The sequence below is a fragment of the Mus caroli genome, chromosome 10 (assembly GCF_900094665.2).
Source record: "Mus caroli chromosome 10, CAROLI_EIJ_v1.1, whole genome shotgun sequence".
Lineage (NCBI taxonomy): Eukaryota > Metazoa > Chordata > Mammalia > Rodentia > Muridae > Mus > Mus caroli.
In genome coordinates, this window is record NC_034579.1 from 30021713 (window position 1) to 30036075 (window position 14363).

Here is a 14363-nt window from a genome sequence, read left to right on the forward strand (position 1 = left end):
CTGCACTGTTTGAAGACCTCCCAGGGCATCTTCACAGGTTATTAAAGTATTATGGTTGTGATGGGAGAAATACATTAGAGTCAGTAAGGAGGCCAGCATGGCTGGAACTGGGTGAGAGAGTGCTTAACATTTAGGAAAGAGATTTACTAAATGGATAAATTTAACTGCTGTATCAAATAAGCCTTTAAATACTCAGATGTAGCTATTTCTATAACTCCACAACTATTTAAATAGAACTCTAGAGAAAGGAGCAATAAGAAAATCTTTGATTATCACAACAAACCATTTGCGTGTAAAACAAACCACAATGCTGGAATTTCCAGGACTACTCAAGGTGATCGATCACTAGAGTTTCCTAGAGCTCCAGTCATTCACAATCTTCCCAATCATCCCATTTAGTCCACCCCAGGCTTTCTGTGGCTGACTTACCTTCATGGATTTCCACACCTTCAGTAATGAGCCTGGTGTGCCTATGATCAAGTTCACTTCCATAATGCACCTTGTCTCCCAACATCCTAAACATGGTTTTCATGAGTCTCCTTGGGTCTCTAAAAACCACTGAGACACCTGGCCCATTACATAGGTTTAATATACCCCATTGTCTTTCAATGCACTCTCTGCTGAATGATTTTGGCATAATTGTTCTTATTTACATTATTCTATTTTGAAATTTAAAGTCAATCCCTTTAGCCCTATATCCAGTGATAATTACCACGATTTAATGGTTTGGTATAGAGGCATTATTAGTGTTACTATTTTTAAAGCTTAATTTCAAGAAAGGCTACCTTTTCTATCTAGAGAATTCATCCTCTATACCATTTCCATTACTTTGCCCTTAGTTTGTGCTAAGAAAGTTATTGTGATTATTTATAGCCATGTTTCTATAATCAGGAAACAAGTTCTAAGGCCACAAAGGAATGTAGAAGAAGAGGGTGGATGAATGACCTGGGTGTCCAGGACAAAAACAAGTGTTCCCACAGACATTCCAACTCAGTTACCTGTCTATAAGGCAGTGATAGACAGGTCCATGCCACAGGGCTGAGATGTTCCCAGTCCAGACTTTTCAATAGAAACCTCATCAGCCTCAAATACAAAGATGTCACTGAGCATGCTACACTAAAAAGAAAGGCACAAGATCCTTTCAGGAAACGGGGAGCATATCTAAACCCCAAGGAGCTCTGCAGCATGGCTGGCTATGGCTGTGTAGAGAATGGGACAGGTCCGGGCAAGCAGGAGACAGACTAGCACTCTGCTAAGGAAGGAAGGACTCCAAGGAAGTGGTTTCTGAAGTGAGCTTTAAAAGGCGTTAGGTAAGAATGCACACAGATTTAACTGTCTCTAGTAAACATTTATGACTAATTTTGGACATACTGAGTATTGTATTGTCTGTAACTATCTCTCCTTCTCACCTTGTCCTCTGTGGATCCCAGTGGAAGGTGAGGTAAATCTCACCTCCTGTGGGATAGGCTGGTGAGAGTCAGGGGTTTAGTCATCTCTCTCTCCTATAGTGTCAAGCACAAGTCTTTCGAAAGTATGTGTGGCAAAGCTTAAAAAAAAAAAAAAAAGGAAAAATGGCTCAAAGGCCTCACTGCACAAATTTGAGGACCTGAGTTTGTGTCACATAAACAGCCAGGCATGTAGCATGCATCTACACTGCTAGCATTCCTATGGCAAGATGGGAACTTGAGACAGGAGAATCCCAAGCATCTACAGTAGCAAACAGCAAAGAAAAGTATGAGGGAAGGACCCACATGTGAAGCTATACTCCAGCCTCCATATGCAAGCTATGGAGCATGCATGTATGTATGTACGTACACACACACACACACACACACACACACACACACACGAAACAATGAAAAGCATTATGAAGGGAGGGGTAAAGAGGACATGGCATGCAGAGAGATAATAAGTAGTAACTCAGCCATTCCATTTCTGCTCCATCCTGATCCTAACCCTTTGCTCCTTAGCTTATGCACTTGCAATGCTGGTCTACCCACTCCCTTTATTGCACAAAGTCCTTGTGGGCCCACTTCCTGATCCTTTCCCAGCTGCTATCTGTCTTGCCTGTCATCTTCTCAAGTCCCTTCCTTCCTGTAGTCATGGTGTTGTTCAGTTCGGAATTTAGCTGATCTCATTAAGCTTTGGAGTCATTATCTGTCAAGCATATTTTAAATTCCTCAAGGCCAAAGTCCACATTATATCTGTTTTGCATGCTTCCTCTCTGTTCCTGCCACCCAGACATCTTCTCAAAAACAAAAGTGCCTGGTAAACACTTGCCAGACACTAAGACCTTCCAATGTTCCTATCATGCAAGTCTAGTGTGCCTTCATGTAATTCTCCAAGTTCAAAAGGGCACTGACAAAGTTAGACATCAAAGTGTTTTTTCCCAAATAACACAGATCCACTACTTCTAAAACTTGCAGTCACTGAACCAACGCTGTGTGGCTTCACCAATTAGGGGAAAAAAAGAATTGAAGATGCACAAAGAAGGATCTATGTTATAACCTCCTTCTAGTGCTGCTGGTCCAGCTGCACTCCAGGCACATTCAGTCCAGGGCAATTCAGTAACTTAAATACTGCCCTACACACTTTCCCCAACAAAGAGAGATTGGAAGAGGCCCAATAATGTCAGACTTCACATGTTGAAGTGAAATTTTACTTTTATGTCTCTCACTCAGCTACTTTTCATTAAAGCCTATAGAATAATTCTATGCAGATCACATTAAATCCACAAGCTTCCATGATGAAAAGCCTTAGGATATAAATATAACACATGGATTGCAGCCCCCAGTAATAATTTTCTTAGGTGGGAGAGGCAGATCTTGAAATTTCAAACGAGAGTATAAGAACGAATAAGTGGGCAGTTGAATAAAATCAATGGGTCAGTCCTTCATGGTTCTGGGGTCTCCTGAGAACAAGCTGTAAGTGCTGGAAAACGTAGGGTAATCAGTGAAAGATAAAAAGAAATAAAAGAAGAGAGACCAAAAGAAGGCACTCTGAACTAAGATAACTGGAAGTCGACTTTGATGACTCCAAGAACCAGTGTTCTTTGAAAAGGGAAACTGTGGCAAGCACAGGCCCTAACACTAAGTGGAAGTACTTATGGTAACTGTCCAAGACACTGATCTTCTTTAGCTCATAGCATCCCCCAAACTGGCTCATCTCAGTTGACTGCATATTTTCCATTTCTTGTAGGAAAAAAAAATTGCACAAAACTCAGCACTTTCCATATAATTACATTTTAACTAAAGTACCACCTGGTAGCCATGGAATCAGTATTTTTGAAATTATCTTTTTAAACAACATGAAACAAAGTTCACAAGGTTTCTTAACACTAGTATTACTGGATTTTTGTTTGTATTTATCCATCAGCATTCCTATAAGAATGTTTCTATGGCGGCTGCAGAGATGGCTTAGAGATTAAGCACTTAGGGTACTTTTCCAGAGGCCCTAGCATCAATTCCCAGGACCACATGGCACTCACCACCATCTATAACTTCAGTTCTGGGAGATCTAGAACCATCTTCTGGCCATAAAAGGACCTTCCTATTTCCAGAGGCTCTTTCTGGCACTGGCAACCACCCTATTGTGACCACAAGAATGGTGAACGCATGTCTATAAAGCCACTGAGAACCCTTCCCTCACTGCTGCCAATCTGACTCTACCACAGAAATGGGGCAGATAAACCTAGCATGGTGGCACGTGCCTATAACCCTAGCACTTGAGAGCTTCGGTAAAGGGTCAGAAGTTCAAGGTCATTCTCTACTACACTGCAAGTCCTAAGCCATCTTGGGCTACATGAGATCTTACCATTAAAACACAACAAACATCAAAGACGAAACAAAACAAAAACCCCACATAGAAATGGAGTAGGAAAAAGTATAAGGCGCACATGAAAGTTTAATGGAAAGGTGAGCTTGGGGCCAAGAGTTTTAAAAAACAACTGGGATGGAGTGGGGGAAGAATACAGGAAATGTGATAAAAGAGCTGGGTATAATATGGTAACAATGGATAAGTTAGACAATGTGACTATGGCAGTAACTATGTGCCTACCAAGTCAGTGTTTGTTAATAAAATGTTACTTTAAGTCTTTTAAATATGAAGAAAAAAATGGCCTCCTTGAAGAAAAAAAGTAAAGCATACAGTGTCTGCCTGAAGGGAAGTTCTAAAAACTTTATATAATCAGGATTACTTTAACTGGCCAATTACCACTAGATCTAGTAAAAATGCTAAGGAAAAATCTGTAACAGCAACTTTCATTTAAAATAATAAAACTGACTATTTTTTATATTCATCTAAATAAATCATTCTTATTTTCTTGAGTTTTCATGTTTTCAGATGAACAGAAGTCACACCCAGATGACCACATTTCATATTTTTTCAGGATGTAAACCTTCCCAAAGAACTCAAAACCCTACAGAAACCATACTAAGGGATAAAAACATCAGGAAACCCTTGCTGTGGTCAGCAGAAACCACTTTAGATAGCCTCATGTCTGTTTCCCCTTCTCTTTCCTAGGTGAAAATTTAAAAAAAAAATAGCTGTTCGGTTTTCCTACTTTTTCTTCCCCGCCTAATTTATCCCATCCCTTGGAAGGAATAGAACCACAGCAAGTAGTTCCAAAAGCCAGCTGGCCCCTGCCTCATTGTCCCTGAGGCTGGAGAAAGGAGCCTGATTTACAATTCCTGGAATGATGTCATTAAACTGCTAGAAGAAAGGGTCTTCCAAGAATTTGTGGAATTCTAGAAATCTGCTGCTGGACAGATACATTCAAACAATAAAAACACCAGAGCTTCAACAACAATTTACAGTCAGCACTGCGAGGAGGGCCAGCACCTACACAGGCTCCTGGTTTCACTCAGGTTATGTGTATTGGACTGAACCTTGGTACAGAATATTTTTGACCTACATCAGTTACTTACATTCTTGGGCTTCTTTCTTGTCACTGGCAAGCTCTGGATATAAGTAGCTTTAGAAATGCAGTATCCCTTTGCATATTCCACTCTAGAAGATAACTATGTAAATAGCTTCTACTCAGTTATTCCACAAAGGACCAATTTATATTGTATTAAAAACATAATCTAAAAATTGCACAAGATTTCCACAAGATTTATACAACCAGAACACAGGTGTTGTCAGCAAACACTCTTGTCTTGTAGCAGTCATCTGACAGCAACAGGGCATCACCTGCTGCTTCATCAGGGAAATATTATAGCCATGCAAATGGTGAGAACACTTTCTTCACAAGTTTTTTTTGGGTTTATAAAATGCTAGTTCCACTTTTCTAGAGAGTATCTTCCATATGTGCTATATGTCTACTACATGTCTACTACTTAGTAGCTTTTGCTACTATTGTTCTTGCACATGAAAAAAAAAATGTAAGCACCTGATTTGATCAACAAATGTAACTTTCCAACCCTATGGCATGTATGTCTGACTTGAAAATATCTTAAGCAGAAAGATTCAAATGATAGATGTTTAAATTAACCCGGGCACATTCAATTTGTGTTTGTTTAGTTTTCAACATGGTTTCTCTATGTCGCCTTGGCTGTCTTGGAAGATGCTCTGTAGACCAGGCTGGCCTTGAACTTAATAGAGATCAACCTGCCTCTGCCTACCATGTGCTGGGATTAAAGGCATGTGCCAACACTGCCTGGCTCAACTTTTTTTTAAAGTCTTCTATCTTTTATATTTAGTTTTGACTTCTGAAAGTGGTTGTGCTATGTAGTCCTGGCTGACTTTGTGATTTCTATACACCCTGGCCTGGAACTCAAAATAATCCTCCTGCATCAGCATCCACACCATGCCACAAGTTTTCAATTTTTGCTAAAATAATGTGACTGCTAGTTAAGTAAAATACTGAGTATTTTAATCTATTGAGTATATTCCACGATGACTGAAAAGGGCAGTCACTAGTAATTCTACAAATAAGCTCCAAAAGGTTTTGTTTTGGCATGCAGACATAGACATTCAGTGACAAACTCTTTTTGACCCTGTATGGGACAAAATCGATAGATGCAGATCTCCCACAGCTGATATGTCATATGTGTAATTAAAACTAACGAGGGGCTGGGAAGAGAGCTCAGTCAGTAAAATGTCCACATAAACATTAGGATATGAGTTCAGATTTCCCAGCACCCATAGAACAGCTGGTAACACATATTTTGGTCACATTTTTATAGCAAGATTTTCACTCACCTAATAATAACTTGACTTTCAAATATTCTCAATTATAAAATGCCAAAGCAAGTCGTGCTTCACATCAGAATTAAATGTTACTGACCATGGAAATTCTGCTCTTTTAAAAACAGTTTAACATTCATACTAAGATCATGTTTCTAGATAATCCCAAGTAAACTGAAACACACAGAAGGAAACCCCAGGATAATCTTAACACACATTAAAATTTAGTGTTATTCTTGAGTTAAGAACTTTACAAATGACTCCATTTAAGAAATAAACAGATGGCTTTACCATCTTTTCTTCTCTTTCCAAACTAAAACCATCCTCTTTCTTCTCTGACCCTAACAGGAAATGAGAATCAGTCTCCTCTGGCAGGTTTACACTTCTATGGGCATCAGAAAAAGAATCCAGGAGTCCAGCCCTCAACAGGCTGCAGCCTGATGTATAAGGCAGTTAGCAACACTATTGATATTGCATCAAGGCTGGTTAAAGCCCAAAGCTAGTTCACAAGAACTGAGCAAGCAGCTGGGGCTCTGCAGGCATCAGAAAAGGCCTTGCAATGAGACCAAGCAGAGATGGAGTGAGGGGCTGGGAGAGAAGGGGTTGAGAACAAAAGGGAATCTGTAAATAGTGCAGAAGTCTAAGAAACATGAGCATTCTGACAGTTCATGGACAGTAACTACAAAATATAATAAAGCAGATCTACAGAAAAATGAAATGTGAGCCTTTAGTAATTTGAATGTGGAGTTACAGAGAACACAGTAGCATTATGAGTGCAATTTATGTTTGTCTCATTCAATTTAAGGTATATCACAGACTGCCTATAAATTGATTGTGTCCCTTACCTTCAGCATTTCCACTCTACTAAAATAAAGACAAGACATGAACCCACCTCACTGTCCATCTCCTCTAGACTAGTATGAGATAGGATGCTTTGAACAAAATGGAAGAGTACTATGTTGCCATGTGAATTAAGGTCCAAGTCTATCTACCATTGTTCATTGTCCAGATAGCCTTCTAGACTTGATGCAGAATGGCAGAGTATCTTTAGGTATATCACAGACTGCCTATTTCTCCTTCTCTGACCTTGTTTGGGGAGCTTAAAAGCCCCACACACTTCTACCTGAAGAACATCATGTAGCCTTAGTTTGACTATAGATTAGACTAATTTCCTTTCTCTGGTCAAGAACCCATTCAAGTAGCACCTAAGATCTGAAATGCTTCCTCATGCTACTGAGGCATAATGGTACCTTAAGCCTTTAGCCAATGACCTTTGCCCATCCTGGATGCCCCCTTCTCCCTCATAGACCCCCATCCCCAAAATATATAAACCTTGAATCACCCCAAGTAAAGTTGATCTGTCTCCCTGTATCTGGTCTGCCTGACTAAATGCTTATGAGTTTGTAGATGACATTTTAGTAAAAGTAATGATCCACTTGTATCACATTGCCCAATACTTTCTGGTTCGCTTCTATTTCTGAAATATTTCACCATCAGCTAATCAAATCTCCCTTCTACATAATATTGAGCTTTGAAACACCAACAAACATCAAGAAACAGCCCTTGGCTACATTTATTTATCATACACATAGAAATATCTTCTTCTAAAACCAAGTCTAATGTTTAAAAGACAGTATCCATTTAGAATGGGACAGTAGGTAGCAGGCAGTGGTAGCACACACCTTTAATCCCAGCACTTGGGAAACACAGGCAGGTAGATTTCTGAGTTCGAGGTCAGCCTGGTCTAGAGTGAGTTCCAGGACAGCCAGGGCTACACAGAGAAACCCTGTCTTGAAAAAACAAAATAAAATTTAAAAATTTTAAAAAAGAATGGGAAAGTAGAGAAAGATTTTGGAACCATCCATTTCTCTTTCTTGATACTAGCAAACAGCTGCATGCAGCGTCTCAGGTATCTGGGGTTCTGCCCTCTACTTCCCGCTCTGACACTCATTCATCATGTGGATTTTATGGGAAGATAATTTCCCTTGTGAGTACACTGGGTTTAGACACCAGCTTCATTCCCATGTCCATCCCTGACTGCAGGTATACAGATTTGGGTTGTCCAGTTCAAACATCTGCTAGTAGTTTAGTGACCTCCAGAGAGTTTTAGTCTACAAATCACGATAGGAAGAGATAATGTAATTCCAATATGAGGAAAACTCAAGGCACTAAATATAGTAATAGGAAAGGTCCTGTCCTGTGTCAGATACTCTTTCAATAGGGTTTGTTGATCATAGAAACTCCTCAGGTGCCTTTCCCTCTTTTAGGATGGCAAACTCCCAGCCCCTTTCTGGAATGCAGTGAAGCATTCACTGACACAGTTCCCACCATCACAGAGGCCTGCCACAACACAGCCTAGGACAAGAGAAGGGAAATGCATGTTAAAATATTTACTATATGTAGAACTAAGACGTCCTAATGGCTGAAAAAAAAATAAACTAGACTGTAATTAGTTCTTGGCAGATTTCTTTGATTGTTTTGAAAACAAAGATTCTCAATGAATGCATGTATCCAAATTATTTCCCTTTTTACTCCACTGGCTAGAATAATAATGTTGAGAATTATGTTTCTCTAATGCAACACGGAGGAACCAAGGCAAGAAGAAATAAAGAGCAAAATATTCTATCACAAATAATATAAAGAAATGGAAAAAAAAAAAACCCTTTGCTTCATCCCAGAATGTATTTGTCTAAAAATTGTCTCAGAGACTGAAATAATTTTCTATACTAAGACAGGACTAAACTTCTGTGAAGGATGGCCCTAGGTCCCTCCACGACAGCACTGCAACATCCTGCCCCCAGACACACCACTTGTCTTATTGAAATGGACCACTTAGCTGATTTGTGAACTACTGCTAAGTACTAATGCAGACACATGCACAAGAATTGCTCACTAAGATGTGACTGATTGGAGAATCCATCGACTTCTTATCATGGTTTTTTTCTGGGCTAAAACCTCACCATGCAGATTGTATCCTGCTGTCAATTTCCCTCCTTGTCAAGGAACTTAAAAAAAAAAAAAAGGCTCTTTTACTGAATGATTTCACTGTCTCTTTTTGATCTGGATATTAAAATGTACTCTGTAGACCAGTGTTTTTGTATAATTATTGAAACTAAGACTGATATCATATTCTAATAATGACTAAAGGACTCTGCCGACATTCAAGTCCTCGATATTGCTTAGTCTTGTATTCCTCTTTCTACAGCCAAAGACACTCCAAGAAAGCAGGGGCTGTTTCTCGTGTACCCGCTCCCTGTCCTACTAACCCACACTCGTGCTTTTGGTTAAGCCCTCAAGGAGTGTCACTATAGCAAACACATGTTAAATCCAAAATTTTCTCCCTTTTCAGTAGAATAGAATTTACTACCAAAAACAAAACAAACAAAAAAAAAAAAACCCACATTTGTACAGGATTAAAGGAAAATAGTAATGTGTGAACAAATACTAGGGTGATCCTGTTTTATTCTTCCCATGTAGTTCTCTCTAGTAGTATAGTCCAAAATCTTCTACAAAATTTTGGTTTCATAAAGGGTAGAGATGGCTTAGTGGTCAAGAACTGGTACTGCTCTTATCCAGGACCAGAGTTCATTTCCCAGCACCCACATTCCATACTAACAAATCTAATGTTCTTCTGACCTCTGCAGGCACCTGTCTGTAGTCCTGTGCATATACTCCCAGACAGACACATAATTTTGAAGTGACACTAATGAATCTTTTTTTTAACTTCGCTAGTACTATCATTTATTAAGAAGATGTAAAAACTGAAAAGACAATTAGTAAAAGTGAAAATTCTGTAATGTGAAAGAATATGAAGATATTTCTAGAAGATTCTACCTTTCTTAAGATATTGTTGATTAAGCAGCAATAAACACCAAATGTTTTCAAGAAGCTACTAGAAAATCTCTAGAAACCAACGTGTCAGTTCCTGACCTAAAGAATTCCAGGTGAAAGAGGCTGGCCTCTAGCATTGGAAGCAAAGGATTAGGTTTCAATATGAATGCCAGCTGGCCTAAACGGAGGCTGTTGCCTCAAAGGACAGATGAGAAAGTTCTCAGTTCACAAAGTTAGCTCAGATCCAGCCTCGACAGATTCTGAGCCCATGTGGCATCGCTTACAGTGCTCCCCAGCCCGAGTCAAGCCCGCCTCCCGGGCCCCCGATTGGCCCAGGCGGCCTCGGGTTGAGGTTACCCAATCACCCTGGGGTGTTGGAGTGCAGGGGCGCTGGAATCCTGTGGCTGGGGGTGACTCAGAAGCAGCTTTCTGGGCGTTGGCGGTCCGGAGGTCGCACAGGCACAACCAGCATGGGAGCACACGACCACCACCATCCCTAGATAACTAGTGTAGCATAGGAAGGGAACGCAAGGGTGTGCTATCTCCAAACCTCTGGAAACCCGGGAGCACGTCCAATCCCCGCCATTCGCTCCTGATCTCCGTGCTGCTGTCCTGCGGGATTCTGGGTTGGGTACCCGGGTAGGAGATCACGGAGCCAGCAGAGCTGGCCCGAGATGCTCAGTCCACTGGGAAATCGACGCGCAGCGGGGGACGTGGCTCTAGCTGGCCCGTAGGGACCGGTCCAGTGTAGACCCAAGGAGCCACGGGAGGGTAGCTTCCTCGAGCGTGGCCCAGAGCAGCGCCCAACCCAGCCCATCACTCACCGCTCCGTCCTCCCGGGCGTCCTCTCTCTGCGTCCCCGTGGGGGGCCGGGACTCCGGACCCCTGGAGTCAGGGCCCTCAGCTTGCGCGCCGAGCCATCCGAGCTCAGGACGCTGCGCCCGGGGTGCGCCGCTGCAGCCTCTAGCCGCCGTGCGGACTGGGCGGAGACCGTCGGCGGAGAGAGGGGGGTGGGCCGCGGCAGGGCTCTGCCTGGGGCGGAGGAAGCCGCAACGTCAGCAGAGCCCGGGAGGCGAGGATGGGGAGGGGGAGAGCGGGACCCCCGCCCAGCCCGATCCGGACCTCCGCACGGGCTCTCCTCCGGCGCCCCAGATCACGGCTCCACCGGAGGCTCTGCCTTCCGGTCGCTGCGGCCCGGACCCCCACGAGACACCACCGGACCCCACAGAACCCCACGCACCCTGCCCTGCCCTGCCCTGCCCCGCCCCGCCGCTTTGGGTCCTACAACTCTGATTTCTCCTGACCCATGAGCTTCAGGTTCCACTCTGGAATCTCACCCAAAGGAAAGATAATTTCTGGAGGCCGGGGGAGGAGGGGCCGATTCGTTTTTAAAGCGCTGGAAGAGGAAAGCCGAGAATTTAAAGAATCCCACTACCAACACTAGTGGCCAGCCCCCTCTCCAGGCTCCAAAATAGTTACACTCCCGACGCCTCCCTCCCTTCCCCCCTTTCCTGAATCAGTTTTACTCTCAAAGAAAAAGGGGAAAATCCACCTAATCCGAAGCAGTTGTCGCCTAGAATGGAGCTGCAAAATACAGGGAATCCTACCGCCAAGGATCCCTGTAAGATGAACTGATTTTAATCAGCAAAGATAAAGGATTGGGGGAAGATCCTTTAGAGTTTGCAGTTCACAAAGGAAACTTTATCTTATTTCCTGTGTGTGTGTGTGTGTGTGTGTGAGAGAGAGAGAGAGAGAGAGAGAGAGAGAGAGAGAGAGAGAGAGAGAGAGAGATGCACTCAACTTGTGTTTATTCTTTCAATGAAATGTAGCCATCCAGTACAAAACTCTAACCGGTCCAGGGTTGTATCTCCTTCCTCAGAGTTAAAGATAATTAACCTACTAGATTCTATGAAAAGGCAGCTTTTCGAGAGACACTTACCTGTTCGTCAGAATGGATGGTTTTACTCAACCCTGTTTGCTAACAAGTGCTCTGAGTTCTGACAGACTATGGAGACCCAAGGGCGCTTCCAGGCAACCACACTATTAGGAAAGGTTACAGATTTTGCAATCAAAAGTGGCTCCTCACCACAGATTTTAAAAAAGGGGGGGGGGGAGAAACGCTACTGTTAGGCTTTTAAATGCTAACTCAGATAAATTACTAATTTGCATTAACTTCCTGATATTTGGACAGGCCTGTGGTGAGAAAGTTCTAACCAGAGTAGTACTGGGAAGCAGTATTCAAATCCTTACTTTTCGGTTTACTGAGGGCCTTAGGAAGCTAAGCCACCTTCAGAGGCTGTGTCTCATCTATAGCATATAGTTACCATAATACTCCATGCAACAAAAGATACAAATGGCTAATCTTTATTAAAAGTTTACTGTATGCCAGGCACTGTGTTGAGGTATTTATTTTAGTAGAATGAATTGTATCAGTGCCTAGCTGCAGTATATAATTCTGAGTTAATTTCCACTTGTCTTCTCAAATCAGAAAGTGACTTTAGAGAAAGCAAGACGTTTACCTACTGAACTTCCCAATGAGTAATCTTGTAGTCATGGACTCTCCCAGCTAATATCTTAGAATCATAAAAGAGTTTTAATACAGTCTTTGGAATGGAACCCTACAGACTGGTGAGTCAGGTGGTTGATCATAATGTGCAGACAAGATTGAAGGTCTTTTTTTAAAGGTAGTAGTACCCACTGCCATGTGCTCACCAACCCCCATTTACCTTTGATTGATGTCACTGCTCTGGAAATCTAGCTGTAGCTGACACTGACTTGCAAAGAACCCCATGATATGATACCTCTCAACAGATTTACACATCTGCTTTCTGGACTCTATAGGCCATTTTTTAAAGATGTATGTGTATTTTTAATTACATGTACATGGATATCTTTCCACAGAAACCAGAAGGGGGACCTTAAATCACCTAGAATTGGATGGAGAGTGGGTGTGAGCTGCCCAACCAACATCGGTGCTAGGAGCCAAACTTGGGTCTTATCCAAGAGTGGTATGCCTTTTTGGCCATACTCTCCAGCCCCAACATGCCTATTCTTGACTCTGCAGGAGAATGCTTCAGTTTGTCTGAGTGCATATCCATCTCTGTTATCTTTTCCTTGCCCAGTGTCCTTCTTAAAATCCCTAGAACTGCAGCCAAAGTTTCATTTAAAAGTCACAGTGGAAAGCTGTGTACCTGCTTTGTTCAGAAGTATATCCTTGGAGCATTTTCTGTATTACAATTCACTAAAGCTTTGAGGTGTTTGTTTGTTGTTTCCATAGCAAATGTTTATCAGAGGCCTTCTTCAACCTACATTCACTACAATTTGTGTCCAACACTCCATCTTATTCTATTGAGTTCTGTTGTGTTAAATTTGGCTTAGTCTTTAAGCTTGTTGCATGTTCTGTATTACTAACATAATGGTTAATTCCACCACCCAATTGAATGGAAGATCTGTGTCCTTCATCATCATGTAAGTAGCTAATCATCTTCTGCTTCCAGCTGACACTGAATTTGGATGCTCCTGCTGAGGATTTTTTTTTCGGGCCCTGCCCCCCCTGCCCCACTCCTTCCCAGAGCAGAAGGTTTAAAATTCATTTATTTTATGTATGTGAGTACAATGTCACTCTCTTAAGACATACCAGAAGAAGACATCAGATCTCATTCTAGATGGTTGTGAGCCACCATGTGGTTGCTGGGAATTGAACTCAGGACCTCTGGAAGAACAGTCAGTGCTCTTAACTGCTGAGCCATCTCTCCAGCCCCTTGCTGGGGATTTTTGTCAGGGAGGACCCACATTATCTGTGCATGTTTACTTCTCTTGTCAAAAGACACCAAGCATGGGACATTGCATGGCTTCCTGATAGAGTTAGAAAATGACCCTCCCAGTTGAGAGATTCGCAAAAAGTAATCCAGTCCTCTCCCAGGCAGCTTCAAATTCATCATATAATTCCTCCATCAGAAGTCCACTCTGTTGATGTAGCAACATTGACAAAAAAGGAAGTGACTACTTAGTGAATTCTTGTTAATTCTACTAAATTGTTTCTTCCTTTTTTTAAGTGACCAGATGTGACTTTGGTAACAGATGTATTCGTCTTCGTCTTTCACTGCTTCTGTGAGGTTTCTGGTCTTGGGTTTAGAAACAAGCTTTTATTTACTTATTTTTGTTAATTTCACCTATGCATGTCCATCTTTAGCCTTTCTGCAATTCACTGCCCTTTTTGCTGGCTCAAACTAAATGTCCTTAGCATAAACTACTTGCTGAAGTGTAAATGCTTCCACAAGCCTTAGAGAAATAGGTAAGATTCTTACAAGCTCTTCATTACTCTCTGTTTGCAGTTAACTCCTGTC

The 14363-nt window shown here is 41.9% G+C and overlaps 1 protein-coding gene across 1 annotated transcript in view; it reads right to left on the reverse strand.

The window, feature by feature from the left end:
- Window positions 1-11478, reverse strand: part of Dse (dermatan sulfate epimerase) — a 55270-nt gene extending 43792 nt beyond the window's left edge. The window contains exon 1 of the mRNA XM_021174442.1: window positions 10842-11478. The gene's annotated coding sequence lies outside the window, so the exon portion shown is untranslated. The remainder of the gene's footprint in view (window positions 1-10841) is intronic.
- Window positions 11479-14363: the final 2885 nt, after the last annotated feature.